We start from the raw sequence: 17428 nt of genomic DNA on the forward strand, positions 1-17428 counted from the left end.
TTAATTTTGTTCTTTCCTTATAGAGAGCTGTAGTCACTGTGTATAGTATTTTTCTGCTCAAATTTCACTCTAATATAGTTTCTAAATTCTTTTCTGTAGTTCTCTGATGATTCTTATCCATTTTATTCTTATGGGGTAGTCATTTTTCCATTGCGAAGCAGTGTGGTACAACAGAGAGTGCTATCTCTAGCCTTAGAAGACATTAGTGCAAATCTATTCTTTTATGTGAACAACCCACATGAACTTGGGGAATTCACTTAACCAGTCTGGACCTAAGTTTCCTCATATGTCAAATGAAATTTTTAGAGTAGGTTATTTTGAAGGTTTCTTCAAAGCCCTACAGTGATGATGAAATGAGATCTCTGTGTAAGACTACAGACATTTTAGTCACTTTTAAAAAGTTAATTGCAGGTTCCATTCCAAAATGTTTGGACCAATTCCCAGATCCACTGTTAGAATAACATCCCCTCTAACACTATTTTGATCTTTGCCAGTTTTCAGGTGTGAGGTGAAGCCTTAGATTTGTTTAAATTTAAATTTTTCTTATTATTAACAATATAGAACATTCTTCCATGTGATAGCTAATAGTTCTCACTTTGAGCACCTTGGGTATTTATCTTTGACTATCTTTTGGGTAATGGCTCTTTGTCCTATATAATAATTATATCCAATTTTATATCAATAAACCTATTCAATGTCAGATTCTTATCAGAGATATTTCATAAAAATATTTTGCTTTTTAATGTTTTCCTTCTCATCCTATCTATATTGATTTTGTCCCTGGAAGACCCTTATACTTTAAATAATTATTAAATAATTAAATAATGATATCTTTTGTTATTTCATTCATTTCCTAATTTAATTAAAAATAATTAGAACTCTCTTGGCCATTATGGTAAAAGGAATCTACTATGAATTCTAGATATTAGTTTAGGATATGTAATTTTATCAATTAAAAAAATGACTCCTCTATGACTATTTTAATAAGTAAAGTTTTTAATTTTTCAAACTTTATGGAATAAAACAAGCATTTTCATGACATGGTATAATGATATAATAAATAATGAGATTCCTTTTAAATATAAAATAGCTATAATGTAAAGCTATAATAATAATAGCTATAAAAAAAAGCTATAATGTAAAATCATTCTATACATACTTGTCTTTATCAGTTCTTTCTCTGGGTACAGATAGCATCTTTCTTCATGTGTCCTTTATAGTTACTTTGGCTATTTATAGTAGTCAAAATTATTCATTTGCTCAACAATAAAGCTATGACAGCATATATCATTCTCTTGAGTATTTTTTTTCCAAGCATAATGCTTTGTCCAAGACTTTCTGCACCTGAGGCTTATGATGATGTCTAACTTTCTTTCTAGTCGCATCCTTCTCATCACTACATTCTATACTTCATAAACCTGTCAGAGTAGTTTCCCTTAAGTTCATACGTTGTGGAGTTATTTCCTTATTTTGTACTCTAGTGGTATTCTGTTGCTTCTAGGATAAATATGAACTCCTCAGTTTTGCCTTTAGAGGTCTCCATGTCAAAGCCCCATCCTCTCTTTCCAGTTTTACCTGGTATTTTTCCTATCAGACTCTCAAATCCAACCAAATAGGCTTTCTCTATTTTCCTCAAACATGATCCACCTTCTTTTATTTCCATGTCATTGTCACTGTCATCACTCCTGCCTAGAAAGCTCTCTCAGTTTGTCTTTCATCTAATTCCTTTTTTCCTTTAAGACTCAGAGCAGGTGCCACCTTCCACATAAAGCTTTTCCTGATGCCTTCACCTGCCAGTCTCCTCCCTTCCAATCATGTATTCATTGATATCTTTGGAGTCATTCTATACATCTACACATATATACAAATATGCATTTATGTATATACATATGGATACACACATACATATGTGTGTGTATAGACACACTATATATGTATATATACATATACATATTTGTAGCTGGTTCCTTTGAATATACGCTCATTGTGAGTAGGATTGATAGAAAATATATTTTTAAAATTGTTATTATTTTTTCTATCTGCAGTATTTGACACAGCATCTAATCCATAGTAAGCTTTCTTTTTGATTGAATGTCTCGGTGACGTGGTTTTGAAAGCCCATTTTTTTTTTTAACACAGTGTTCTTATAAAACCTACATATTACAGAGCACACTGAGCTCTCTGAATCACTTTTGCAAATAACTTGAAGAATAGTAGACATATACAATAATAATAATGCAAATGGTAATACTACTTATTACTATTCCTGGGACACTGTGTTCTCTTAGAGGTTTTTTATACTACAGTCAATAAAGCTTTGGACCTGAAAATGGGAAAACATGAGCTCAAACCTGGTCTTAAACTCACATTGGCTGTGTAACCCCATCAAGTCACTTTAACCTCTGAATGCCTCAGTTGCCTTAAGTGGGATAGCACCTACCTTCCAGGATTATTATGAGGATCGAGTGAAAGAATATCTTTAAAGTGCTTAACAATTTTTGGAAAACCACAGGTTCTTAATAAACAGTTTTTCCTCCCTTACTAGTGATGGATATCACTTTTATTGTATAATAGAGGCTTTAATGTCAATTACTATTGTCCTCATGTAGTGCTGGGAACACCTTTGTTACTTTGAAAGAGTTCAAAGGTTGCATTTGGAAATGAAGATTTCTTTTGTTTGGTAATGAAATATGAATTAAAGTACTTCTCCTATAAGTGGACAGAATTCTGGACACCCATCGGTACAGTAACGTGTCATCTACCCTATGGCCAATGTCATTATATCTCTTCCTGAATCTGCCACTTCCTGAAAGTACATTTTTTCCCCAACTTACTGCCTTATCTTCCGATATCTTCCTTCTACCCACACTTTTTCTAAATCCCTACAGATATTGCAAATGCATTTTATTAATCGATGTCTATTGAGGATTTATTATCCCTTGCTATTACATTGATTTTTTTAAGAAATGTAGGTCTGATGGGAAGGATCTGTTTAAAATAGTCTTGTATTTGCCTCTCAGAAAGAGTACAAAATATATGATGGCACTAATGCTCTAGAAGGTCAATATTGGACAGGACTTTCTGAGAAAAAAGAGGGGATCACACTGGAATTTTCAAGTGTTGCCCTGACAAATTTCTTTAGTTTTCTTCAAAGAAATGTATTCTAAAATGCAAAATACTCTAAAGTGTGAATGCTTTAGGTTTCTCCTTTCTCTGGTCTAAGTGATTCTTTGTTGTGTTCTATGCTTTCCATGGAATGAAGCAAAGACTGTCCTCTCCATGATAGACATTATTTACCATAACGACTTTTAGGGGACCATGGAATGCTGCCTTCCATATTAAAAATGAACACTCAGGCATAAATATATTTGGAGATTTCCTAATATAAACTCTTGAGTGCTTGCTTACATAATGAGCCATAAGAGAAATTATATTTTAGTGTAGCCCACTAGACTGGGTCAGATCTTTGTAACACTAGAAATTTGGGGGCCCTGGGACACAGATTACATTTTACTTAGATATATGTCACATTCCCCAGCAAAATAGAAATTCTTTGATGGCAGTGATTGCTTTTCATTTTGTCTATATAATTTCCATGTTTAATTCATACTTTGTAGATGTGCCTTAGCTATGTATTACTTGTATGATACTGGACAGAACATTTAACTTCTCCAGACCCCAGTTTCCTCTGATGAACCAGATGACCTTCAACATCATCTCCAACTTCAACATCAACTCCAACTTACGTACCCATTAAGTACATAAGTACTTAATAAATATTACTTGAATTGAACAAAATTCAATGCATTGCTCAGTTTGATAGTATCTTGATAATCTTCAAGTTTCTACTAGAAATCTTCATGACCTATAAAAGTTACTTTATGATACTTAATGTAAATAGTTATATTTTTTAATGCCTTTTGTCTGAAAGAAAATTCCGCATTTCATAAAAGTTGAGGGTAGGTTTGTGATAGACAGTTTGGAATTAATGTTGTGCATTTAAGGAAATCACCTTCTTGTAAAGAACTGTCTTCCTGGAGCGGTGATTTGACAGTGGATAGAGGACCGTCAGTTTGCTTCTTCAAGGATTTAGAGAGAAGTGTTTGCTTTTCTATAGAGCCTGGTGACTGAGAATGACTTTTCAAACCTTTGAATTTAGCAAGAAGTATTTTATCTACTAAGTATTCTCCATCTTAGTTCATTTATATACTGAAATAAAATAATCTGCTTCTCCCATAAACACACAAATGTCCAACGGGGTTATTTCTTTTGCTCCTCAGGCTCCAAGTCTAATTGCAAAGTCTTCTTGATACAGAAGCAACATCAAAGTCATTACAAATCCCCATGTAATTCTGAGCTCAACCACATCAAAAGGACGCTCTTCAAACTTGAGTTTCCTTTCTGAGGGAATGTGCCATCTTGCCTAGACTTTCCTTTCTTGCCCATTGGGTCTAACAGCAGTCATTTCCTTTTCTGTTTTGATTATCAGTGCAGAAAATGCAGACTATGGAGTCAGAAGAGCAGAGTTTAGGTCCTGCCTTAGCTATTTATTACTTGTGTGATACTGGACAGATCACTTAACTTCTCCAGACCTCAGTTTCCTCTAGTAGACTAGATGACCTCCAACATAATTTCATGCTTTATGTGTGTCTTAACAGTGCCTCCAATTATTTGCGTAGGAAACCCTGAAAATGCTAGCTAGAAATCTGGCACAAGTATGTTCTCTCTCTTTGTCTCTCTCTCTCTATATCTCTGTGTCTGTCTCTCTCTCTTACCCCATTCCTGTGCATTTTAATATAACGAGTCTTTAACATAACTTGAGCATAGTTGATAAGGGAATTGCAATCATTTCGAAAATATTTTCTTCATTGCTCAATATGCAGTGTCTGTTCCCCTCTGTTAACCATCACATTTGCCTACAGAATATTCAATGGCTTACGTGGTCTCCAGTGAGCCTTCTCACCTACTGTAATCCTCTCTAGACTAGGTGGTGACAAATGTGTATTTGTCTCTCCTCCAAGGGCCAGCAAAGTAATCATTGGTTAGTATTTAATGAGGGGGGGAGTGTTTGTGGGCTGAAGGTCACATGACATCCTTATTAATGATGTTCATCAAAATGTAGTTTTAAGGAAATCTAGCACATTTATACTGCTAGCTAGCAGGGAGGCTGAAGTTCATGGATCACTAGAGCTCAGGAGTCTCAACAGCTGTAGCCTAAGCAAAGGAGATGTCAAAATTGAACTCAGTATAAATAGGTTGAACGCTCACTACAGTTTGCCCCAAAGGGAAACACCACCAATTTGGGCACCAGTTTGCTCAATGTTTACATAGCAAAGCAGATGAAAGCCTAAGGGATCATGGGGTCAGGCTAGACAATGAATGGTCCTTGCATTCCCAGCCTGAGAAGAAGAGGGAGACATGGTCTCAGAAAAGAAAAGAAGAGAAAAGAGTAAAAGGGAGGGGGGGGAAGGAGAGGAGGGGAAAGGAAAGGAAAGGAAGAGGAAAGAAAAGAAAAGGAAAGAAGCCTTTTTTGGAATAGTGGCATCAATAAACAAATATTTAGGCACTTTGAAAGCTGTCATATTTACAAAAATGATTCACTTTAAATGATTTTAATAAACTTTTGTATATTATATAACTAGCTTTCTGCATATTGCTGTTTACTAATAGCATTATATGGTATTTTAGATTTGCAGAATCTTTTGGTATATTATTTTCTCTAAGCCTTGTACAACCTTGGGAGGAAGGGTTTGAATGCTTCGCATTGATAAAGAAGCGTCATGGGAGGCTTCAAATACAATACTGGCCTTAGTGGGCCTAGGGTTCATGTTTATCATATTGAGATTCTTCAGATATATTTTGGACAGTAAAATGGAAAAATCTGGCTATTAGGAGCCAGACTCTGAAATGGACCTTTCTAATCCAGAGGCAAATCTCAACCTGATGTAGGAAGGAAAAAAAAAAAACCCTTGCTATCAGTCAGAGAAATCCCAATGGGATATAAGTATATGTCTAACTAGATGGCTGCCATGGTACCATTCAGTGGGGAAAAATCTGTAATTCAGTGACTTTTATGCCAGTATAGTACAAGCAGCGTGGTTCTCATTTTGAAGTTTTAAAACTTATGCATAAAGTTACACCCAAATACCATCTGTTATTTTGACCTATGCTTGTGTATAACAGTTTTTGAGCTATAATCCAAGCAAAGGCTAGGATTTATTTATTTATTTATTTATTTTACTTTCAATCTTACTCATGTCTTACAGATTTAATTGGAAAATAAAATAATTCAAACATGTAGGGGAATTTTAAAGCTGTCTTAGAGAAGTCCATAAAAATGAAGAAAGAATGGGATTCATCTGTTTGTTATCTTAAAGAGAGATGGAAATTCCAATTTCCTTGGCAGGCTAGAGAAAAAAACCAGACTCATATTTATTTTTTATTTTTATATTCTGATCTCAAGGTCAGATGAATAAAGTTGGTAGTGTCATCCGACTGACAGAGGTAGGTATTAAATGGACAAATGAAGACTTCAGTAATTTAGACTCTTTCACTGAGAATCAGCATTTCTGGAGTTGCATACAAGTATTAAAGTCAGAAGGCCTTGGCTGTTGATCAGATCATCTTAGTTCAGTCATAAATTCATCTGAGCATCCATTAGACAAGTGAAACACTCCAAATAAGGCCAATTTCAAGGAAATTTGTAAAGTCAAAGTCCTTTTACTTTCTGAAATGTTTCATGTAGGGAGAAGTCTATGGTCCCATTTAATCTTTGTTTCCTTTCTAAATTGTTTCTGTTACTTTTTAGTTATAATTGTCTTGTGCTACAATAAATTAAGTGAAAGTTAAGTATTTATCAAAGGCTACAAAGTTAAAGTCTTAACATCCCAACACCATCTGGGACTTTTGCATATTGTTTCTTTGGATAGGATTTCCTGCTATTGCTCCTGTAGTTCCAAAACAGGGTCTTGGGAAAGTGTGCACTAGAATAACAAAGGCCGGAAATGTGATAAAAGTAATAAAGATTTATCACATACACTGGGCTATTGTCCTGTTGTGAGAACATTCTGAAAGGAGGTGATAAAATGACCAGGCTAAAAAAAATTCCAAATGCAGATGTTGGTTTTCACATTTGATCCCAAAATCACAACTGGTGGAATTCTAAGGTTCTATCACCTATAACCAACATATCAAGCTTGAAGATTTCTCATTAACTATATTTTCATGATGCTTTAAAAATAGTATTTTCTAATAGCATTTCCTCTGATCCCTGAAAATGAATCCTCCTCCTCTTTTTTTTTTTTTTTTTTAAACAACAAAAGTCAGTCAAGGAAACCAAAGAGACAGGTTGATTCTGTCTCATTCCACCTATGTGGTACACATGTGATCTATTATTTCTCTCTTGGGCAGCTATCGATTCTTACCTCACAGACTTGTGCACATAAAAAATGTCAATAGCCATATTTAAATATAATCGGTCTTCTTGAAAATCCTTAAGTATTTAATTTTTTCCACATTAAAACATATTCCAAGAAGGGGTTCATAGATTTTACCAGATTGCCAGAGGAGATCATGAAACAAGAGAGACTTAGAACTCCTGACAGAGAAAAAAAATTGGCTTGTTCCCTATCTCTCTGGGATTTTAGATTGGTCATTGCATTGATGTGAAATCCAGTGTCTTAGCATGGTGTGTCTTTTGTGTTATCATGGATATTATGCAAATTGTTCCCATGGTTCTGTTCATTTTGTTTCACAATAGTTTATTCAACTTAATATTTTCCCCTAAATTCTAATATTCATCATTTCTTTGGATGCAATAATATCATTGACACGGGAAGACATCCTGTGATTCATTTTTGGGAATGCATGAAAAATGTGACAGGATTGGCAGCCATTGGACAGATTGCGATTTGTAGAAATCAATGAGATCACAAATTGGAGTAATAACATGATGGGTTCTTGTTAAAATTCTCATTTAGGAAAAACAGCTTAATTATTGCTTCCAAGAGGAATTTGGACTTGTTTTGCTCTAGATTGATTACCTTTAGTGATCTAAATCCCATTCTAATCAAGTGAAAAAGTACCTACTATGTGCAAAATCTGGTCCTTGCTCCCTGTATGTATTAAGTGTTTGGCAAATAGGGTTTAACAGAAGAACTAATCATGTCAGTTGAGTCAATTGTTACAAGAATTTTTAAAATTTCAAATAATTTTACTATAATCTGTTATTCTAATTGAGGAAGTGAATGTTAACTATAAGTCAATTTTGTAATTTTACATATTTTTAATCTTATCTCTAGTATGTACAAATGTGTTGCATCAATTGACATGGCTAATTCCTTTGAAAACTTCTTAAATTCTGGTACTTGAGTAGAAAGCTGAAGATGGGTATGGTCCAGATGACTTATTAGGGCTCGTTTCATTTTTATTTTTCATCCCATAGCAGGATTTGAGCAGAGAATAATTGGAAAAGGTTATACTTTGTTTTTGATCCTACTATTAATTCATCACCATTTATTGGATACCTAACACACGCAGTCAACGGTCCTTAAATGAAGGGCTTTTACTCCCCTAGGAAATGGTGAAAGCTACTTAGTGACAAGATTTAGGATTACCAGAGTTTTCCAGAATCTCAGAAAGTAGCTCTATATCATGCCAGAAGTGTCAGTCTACTGATGTTATATGTGCCTTCATGGGATGGTGAAGCTAATGGTCTGAGATACAGAAAATAAAATAATGGAAATAGAGATTTATTCAGATCAAAGGACCATAGGAAATCCTCCTCAACATCCTCAACCTAATAGCTTTCATTTGTTTATAATTCTTTAAGGTTTATCCACTCTCCCCCCTCACATTTACCCTGTTCAAAGTCTGTAGCAGAGGCATTTCCGTCCCAAATCTAAAGTTACAAATAACTAGCAGAAGTAAGGTTCAAATTCAGTCCCTTGACTCTTTCCCTAGAACTTTAAAGACTTTACAATCTTGTTTGTATAAATATATTGTTTATATGACCTTCATTTCCCAATATTTTCATTTATCTTCTCTTACCCAATGAGTAACTTTTTGTAATAAAAATTAAAACCCAATTCACATACATCAATCATATCTGACAGTGTATGAAATATTCTATACTTATCATTCCCTTATTCCAACCCACATCCCATCTTGACTGTGAAAACAAGTATATTTTCTCAATTTTTCTTGATGGCTAAGCTTGGTTAGTATAATACATGATGCTTAGTTTAATTTTTTAAAATTTTTGGATCTCAAATACAAAAAGACAAAATATTTCCACATACACATCACAACATAAAAAGATATAAATATAAAGCCATAAATTCCCATTTAATACTGTTTATTAAAAAAATTTATGTAATAAATACATCATTTTCAAAGCTACCTTGCTTTGTTATGGTTCTAAGATTTTTTGTTTGTTCTCTGATCTGCACTTTTTATTCCTTTCCTACCCATTCCACCTTAGGAAAGACTATCATAGATACAAGTGTGTGTGTGTGTGTGTGTGTGTGTGTGTGTATACAAACTCAGTTTTTCAAAGTTGTTCTTAGAATAATATTGTAATATTTCTGTTTGTGTACAGTGTTCTCTTGGTTCTGTTTCATTTCACTCTTCATTATTTCATGAAAGTCTTTCCATGTTTTTCTAAAATCAGATAAGTATTTCCATTATAGTCATACCACAACTTTAGTCATTTCCATTTAAAAATTATTATATATTGTTTTATCTTCATATGAGAATCAGTTAAAGATGTTTATGTTTAACCTGGAGAAGGTAAGACAGGGGAAATATAATCAATGTCTTTAAATATTAAAAGAGCTGGCACAGAGGATGGATTAGAATTATTCTCTTTGGTCCCTGAGGACAGCACAAGAAGAAATGGGGAAACATTGCAAAGAGGTAAATTAGGCTTATTTTGGGGGGATTTTTTTTAAAAATTGGAAGTGGACTTATTTGAAAGATAATAGGGTCTCCATCCTTGGAAGTATCCAAGCAGAGACTAAATTACCACCTTTTCAATACTTTATAGTAGATATTCCTATTATGTCTATGTTTGAATAAATGGCCATTGAGGTCCTTTTCAATTTTGTGATTCATTGTGATTTTTTCCCCTAGTTCTGTTTGTTTCACTTTGCATTTATTCATATAAGTCTTCTGCTGCTTCTCAGAATTCCTTATATTCATCACTTCTTATGGCACATTCATCTTCCCTTATATTTACGTACCACTTCCCCACCTTGTTTTATGGAGAGGAACCTAAGAGCCAGTGAAGAGACTTTCCCTCAAAATGGGTAATGACTTGCATTCCTATAGTGCTTTAAGATCTACAAAAAAGCTTACAAGTTCATTAGTTTCCACATCTCATATCTTTTGTTCCCAAATATAGATATTGTAAATATATTTATCAAAATGAATTCTAGATTCAAATGGCCCCTTTTAGATGGGAGAAAACACCTCAGTTTCTCCAGGGAATGCAATTAAATGTCTCTAACATCCCTAGAGTACTAGGGTGCTTATCATTTCTAGTAGGTGAGCCTAGAACTACACATTATTTCTCTGCTGTCCCTCCCCCTTATTAATGATTATAAACAACATTGTAAAATATTGTAAATACAATTTTAAAATTGGGGGTTGGGTATTCACCACCAATCCTACAATACCCTTCCTCATAAATCAGGAGGCCAAGGAAGCAGAAGGTGATTTACTTTCTACATTACGCATTTGCTTTAGGATTGATCTTGGTGGAAGCAATTGGGTTTGGATATAAAATACATTTTCAATATGAGGGATCTATTAAGCCAGGGGCCATAATTGGCATTAAGTACTGTCTTTCAGCCCCGAGAAGTGGAGTGATATTTATAGGCAGCAAACATCACTTCTGAAGGTGTGATGAGTTGCAAACATCTGGACAATCCATCAGGAACAGTTTGCCCCTTTTTTATAGGCAACTGACTGCTTCCTTCTGTGGCAGCAGTTTCTTCATATTTCCTTGGTGGGGTGGGGGGGGAAAGGAAAGCATTTGATCTCCATCAAATAAATGTGGGGGCTGTGTAATTGGTTCCCTTAATTTAGCAGGTGTCCTTAACTACTGGCTTTTAGTACAGAGAAGCTTTTTGCATAAGCAGGCACTTTAAAGCCATAGGGAATGCCATCCTGCCCTGAATGATGGCTGCATTAAGCAGCAAAGATTACCACCAAGGGGCCTGAGCTCAATCCAGGGGGAATTCATTCCCCTGTGTCTCTGCAGAGAGATGCTGGCTCTTTATTATGTAGCCAGATGACAATAGAGAAGGGGGTGGGGGGCACTCTATAATTTACAACATTCACCACCATCAGGAACTCATTCTTATCAGATTAACATTTGTTGAATGAATTTCATCTTTTCTCTGTCCTGTGGATTGTTTATTGAATAGTTGATACAGTTACATGGAGACATAAATACAATGGAGGGATTTTTACTTATAATAAAGTCAACCAAACTCTGTATTTGTTGCTTATTCTGCTTGCAGGTACATAAGTTTCATGTTTCATACATTTAAAAAAATTCTGAACACCACAAGATAAAAAGGATGTTGACATGTTTAAAATTGAAATATACTTAAACCATTGTTGCCAAACATATGTATTTGAAGCAAGACTCCTTTTTGTATTGTTTTTTTTTTTTTAAATCAGAGCCTTATTGTTTTGTTAATTATCTAAACTTAAATTGATAAAGAAAATATTAATAGACTAAACTTAAGAGTGTGTCATGTGCACCTTTTTCCCCCACTAAAGATGCAGTTGTCAAACATTTAGCAGCATATAGCCAATTACACACCATAATTTATTCCACCATTCCCTCACTGGTAGATTCCACCTACATTTTTAGATCTTTGCCACTACAAAAAGGACTGCTATAAATATTTTTTATACAAAGGTCTCCTCTTTTTTCATTGATCTCATGGGTATAGAACCAACCATTTAAATCAAAGGATTTGCCCCATTTGATCACTAGCTGGGCTTGCCTCCAAATTGCTTTTCAGATTTCATAACCAAGTCACTGTACCATCAACACTTCATCAATTGCTTGTTTTCCAGAAGTCTCTACAACAGTTGTCATTTTTCTTTTTTGTCAACAGACAATCTGATGAGTGGATTTCTCTTTCTGGATTATAAATTTTTTATTGTTTAGACATTTTTAAAGATGATAGATATTATTCCATAATGTCTTTTGATTAAAGTTATTCAGAAGTGATTTACCTTGTACAATAATGCTTAATCACAATGGCAAGTATGATAAATGGCATAATAAAAATTGGTACCAAGATGACAAGAGAAACTTTTCAGTTGTGTGTGACTGCTCAGCATCTGCCTTGGGAACAGGCTGATCTGCAACTCCATCCTGCTTTCGGATTTGCACACAGCTGATCTACAGTCTTTTTTGCAGGCACTACTGGGTTGGGCTCTCACTCCTAACCTAATAGCTCCAAGGCAGAGAGTGCTTATGGTCAGATTCCTAGAAGAATTTCTGAAAATAGTTGCAACCCTCCCCCCCCATCCCAGAAGTTTGGGACAAGACACCCATAACCCTAGAAACAGAGCCCCACTTTAACAAAAAGGTAAAAGTCAAGGAATAGGCTATGAAAACGAGTAGAAAACAAAAAAAGTTTCTGACCATTGAAAGTTATTATGGTGACAAGGATAAAAACATGCATCCAGAAGATAACAAATCCTACATTCAAAGTCTCCAAGAAAAATAAGAATTGAACTTAGGCCACACAAGAGCTCAGAAGGCACTCTGAAAATCAAGAGAGATAGAGGGAAAAATCAGGGAAAGAATCGAGAAAGGTGTGAAAGGAAATACAAAAAGCTAATGAAGAAAAGATACCTTAAAAAAGAAAATTGGTCAATCGGGCCAAAAATTCACTAAGGAAAACAATTTCTTAAAATGGAAATTGAGCAAATGGAAGCTAATGATTTCATGAGAAATCAAGATACAATAAAAGAAAACCAAAATGAATAAATATAGAAAAATATGAAATATCTCATTGGGAAAAACAACTGACCTGGAAAATAAATCCAGGAGAGATAATTTAAAAATTATTAGTGTACCTGAAAGTCATGATCAAAGAAAAGAGCCTGGACATCATCTTTCAAGACATTCTCAAGGAAAACTGTCCTGATATTCTAGAACCAGAGGTAAAATAGAAATTGAAAAAATTCACTAATCACCTCCTGAAAGAGATCCCAAAATAAGGACTCCCAGGAATATTATATCCAAATTCAAGAACTCCCAGGTCAAGGGAGTTCTGGATGTAAACATCCAGAAAGAAATAATTGAAGTATAGTGGAACTACAGTCAGAAAAACACAAGATTTAGAAGCTTCTATGTTAAAAGACTGGAGGGCTTGGAATATGATATTTCAGAGAACAATGGTGCTAGGATTGCAACCAAAAAGTCACCTACCCAGAAAAACTCAGTATAATCCTTCAGAAGAAAAGGTGGTCATTAATGAAATAGAGGATTTCCAAGCATTCCTGATGAAAAGAACAGAAGTGAATGAAAAATTTGATTTTCAAATACAAGACTCTGGAGGAGCACAAGGAGGTGAAAGTGCTCTCATAAGGAACTTGATAAGGTTTATCTGTTTACATTCCTACATGGGAGGATGATATTTGTAACTCATTAGAACTTTCTCATTATTATGGAAGTTAGGAGTATATATAGACAGAGAACATGGGTATGAGATGAATATTAAGGGATAATACCTTTTAAAAAATGATTAAATGAAAAGGTGAGAGGAATGTACTGGCAGAAAGGGAAAGGGGGAGAGAATGGTGCAAATTATCTGTCATTAAAAAGAGGCAAGAAAAAGCTTTTACAGTGGAGGGGAACAGGGAGAGGAGAGGGGTAGTGAGTGAAACTTACTCTCAGCAGAATTGTCTCAGATAGGAAATAACATAATACTCAATAGGGATATAGAAATCTATCTTATTCTGCAGGAGGGGAATGGGATATGGGAAGGGAGGGGTGGGAGATAAAAGAGAAGGCATATTGGGAGATGGAGTATCCAGTAGCACAACACTTTTGATGAGGGACAGGGTGAAAGGAGAGAGAATAAATGGGGGAAATACATTAGCAATAGTAATTGTAAAAAAATACACAGCAAGTTTCTCTAGTGAAATGTTATTGTTCTCTGGGAAAAGATGAGCAGGAGGCTGTCGGGGAAAAAAAATCTGGAAAGTCCTCCATGAACAAAGTGAATTGTCCTAAATACAAGGTAATGGCAATGTTCTGGGATGACCAGCAGTAAATGACTTTGTTTTTCTCAGTAGTACAATCATCCTTCTCAGTATTATAATCATCCACAACTATTCTGAAGGACTTAAAATGAAAAATCCTATCTATACCCAAAGAAGGAACTGATTGAGTCTGAATATAGATCGAAGCATTCTCTATTACTTTTCTCTCTATATTTTTAACTCAATTTTTCTTAAGAGTTTGTATTTTCATTTTACTGGGAAATCTATGTTTTCTTTCACAACTTTACTTTTATGGAAATGTTGTGCATTAACTTCACATGTGGTTTCTTAATTGTGTGTGGGGGGGAAGAATAGGAAAGATAACCTAGAACAAAAAAAATCTCATAAATAAATGAAAAAAGATCATTTGAATGTAACTGGGGAAAATATTAAATAAAATTAGAAATGATAAAAGAAATAAAAACAAAACATAGGAGGGAAAAAAAAGGATAACTGGGGCAGAAACCTGAGGTCCCCTATCAGTTCTATTTCTTGGCTGTGTTGTGTGGCCTCAGAGTAGCCAAATAAGAGCAGAGATGCCCATAATGGTCTATGTGGGCAACTAATGATTGGAAATAAACAGCTGGGTCTAGCTGCCCATGACTCCTTTTCTGGGCTCTATTTTCCTCACCTTTTAATTGAAGGCTTGAGGTTCCACAGCCTGGAGCTCTAGCTGTGATGTGGAACTTAAGCTAACCAGGAAGGCAACAAACCATGGGCAGGGACTTAATTGAGCTAGAAATCAGAGTGATTATGAATGGAAATTGGTTTTCTTCTTTTCTTTTGGCACAGGCAACTTGAGCCCACAGCCTTGCAAAGTAAACATGGATACTGTATGTGTGCATTCATTAAAGCAGAAAAGCTTCTCATTTTCATTCTGAGGATCTGGATGAAAAGACAGGATTAATGTGAAATACCCTCAATGTTAAACATGGGACAATACTTTCTTTTTCAATTCAGTCAGGCTCAGATGTAGAGAATGCTTCTCAGTCCTCAGTTTGGGTTTTTGCCAGAGAGTTAGAGCCTCAGGAGACCAAGTGGGGGCCTGAGTCCAGCTAACAGCCCTCAGAAATGGCCTCAGCTGGCCATTCGCTCTCAACAGAATTCAGTCCTAACATAATTCACCAATGGCCAACTTGTCAATTGATTCCTTGTCTTTGAGATGGATAGTGGTGATAATGGCCCACCCATATTTTAGCCACCCTCATGAATTTCACCCTTTCAAAAATATTGATTCTCAAAACTAAAGCCATGTGATTAAAGTTGCCTCTTCATTTCCATAGACACAACCCCCTCCCATGGCAACACTTCATTAATTCAGTGTAAGATGAAGGCTTCATTGGTGTATTGGAGAAAAATGAGAAGATCTTTGAGCTAAAATTATCAATAATTCCTTTTGTACAAAAGAATACTGTGGCCATACTTTAATACCAGAATGAGGACTGTTCCATAACCACCAGAGAGGTCTTGTGGCATCATGGACTAAGAACAAAACCAGGAAATTGGGGGTCAGATATCACCTCTGACACTAGCTGTATGACCCTGGGAAAGTGATTTAACTTTTCCAAGGTCCTGGCAATTTTCCAAGACTTATCTGCTAAGGACCATAGATTAGACTATTTACATTGGGAGAGTTTTAACCTCTCTATCTTACGATCCCTGATGGACTGACACTGGAACCCCCTTCCCCTCCACACACACGATGGAGAGGCTGGATCCTGCTGACTCCATGCTATAAACATGGCCATGAGCTAGGAATTAGGAAGACCCAAATTTGAATTCTGCCTCAGAAACTTATCGTACTATCTGGGTGATCCTGGATACCCTTTCAGTCTTAAACAGCATCTCACAGTGCTTTTGAAATTGTTTTAGATAAATACACACACATATGTGAAGTATTTTACTAATCTTAAGATGCTATAGAAATGCTATTATTATTTCATAGAACATGACACTTGGTGCTAGAAATTAGCTTTGAAGGAGTCTATTTGAACTCTCCCATTTTACAGAAAAAGGCAGACAAAAGATAAAAAAGGTACAACTCTTTGTACAAAGGCAGAGAGGTAGAGCCTGAAATCCTCAAATTCAGCTCTCTAACTCTTGTATAGGCAAATGAATATGAAGTTAAATGAGTGCATCCAAGGTTCAAACATTTGTCCAGACGTGATTCTAGCTAGGAAGAGGCAATGTACTGACAGAGACAGAAGGCTGCATCTGGAGGACTTCAGGTAGTGGACTGGCTCTGCTGCTTGTGTCACCTTGAAGAAGTTTCATCATCTGTAAAATGAGGGAGTAGGACTATGCAACTTCTGAGATTCTCCCTTGCTCTAAAACTGAGACTGAATTTAGATGTCAAAATCCAAAGCTTATTATTTTTATTTATTTTTCTACTTATTCTTTTATTCATTCATTTATTTATTAGATTAAGATCATGGGTTGCATTAGTTCGGCTGACTTCTCCCAAAGGTGATCTACACTGCCTCACTGTTACATGATAGCACAAATAAACCTTTCAGCTAGCTTTCTCCACAGTAGGCCTGTGGGATAAAATACTAGCCAAATTGTTAAATTATCTCCAATTGGCACCCCAATCTCAAAATACAATGATGCAGCAATCATGTAGGCCATTTTCCTTTATGTCTGGAAATATTAAACAATGTGCAATCCACCCTCAACCAAGCCTTGCTATGCCTGGCCCAGTTTGCTGTTCCATCCCCTCCTAGCCTGGCATCTAGGTCTGTCTCAGTTCTCCTCTCACGACCGTCCCATTCCAGGCCAGTTGCCCAGGCTGAGCATCTGCTGTTATTGGATGCTCGGACCAATGTGCAAGTCAGCTGTGCCCCTGCTCTTATTGTCTCTCTCACGTCCTGTGAGCTGTGAGCCTCCCTACAGTTCTGCCAGTCTCTTTCTTCCCCTCCCAATTATCGACTTTCTCCATGTACACATTTTTACATACTGCTTTTTGGCTGGTTAAGAAAGAAATGCTCTTTTAAACCAGTTTCTAAAACACCCAAAATATGAATGAAAGGAAGGCAACAGACCTTTTCCATGATCAGTCAAACACTGCAAGACACCTGGGGAGGAGAAAGAGGGGCAGTGTCTGTTGTATAAATGAATATTCATACGACTA

This window comes from Sarcophilus harrisii, chromosome 5 (genome assembly GCF_902635505.1).
Source record: "Sarcophilus harrisii chromosome 5, mSarHar1.11, whole genome shotgun sequence".
Classification (NCBI taxonomy): domain Eukaryota; kingdom Metazoa; phylum Chordata; class Mammalia; order Dasyuromorphia; family Dasyuridae; genus Sarcophilus; species Sarcophilus harrisii.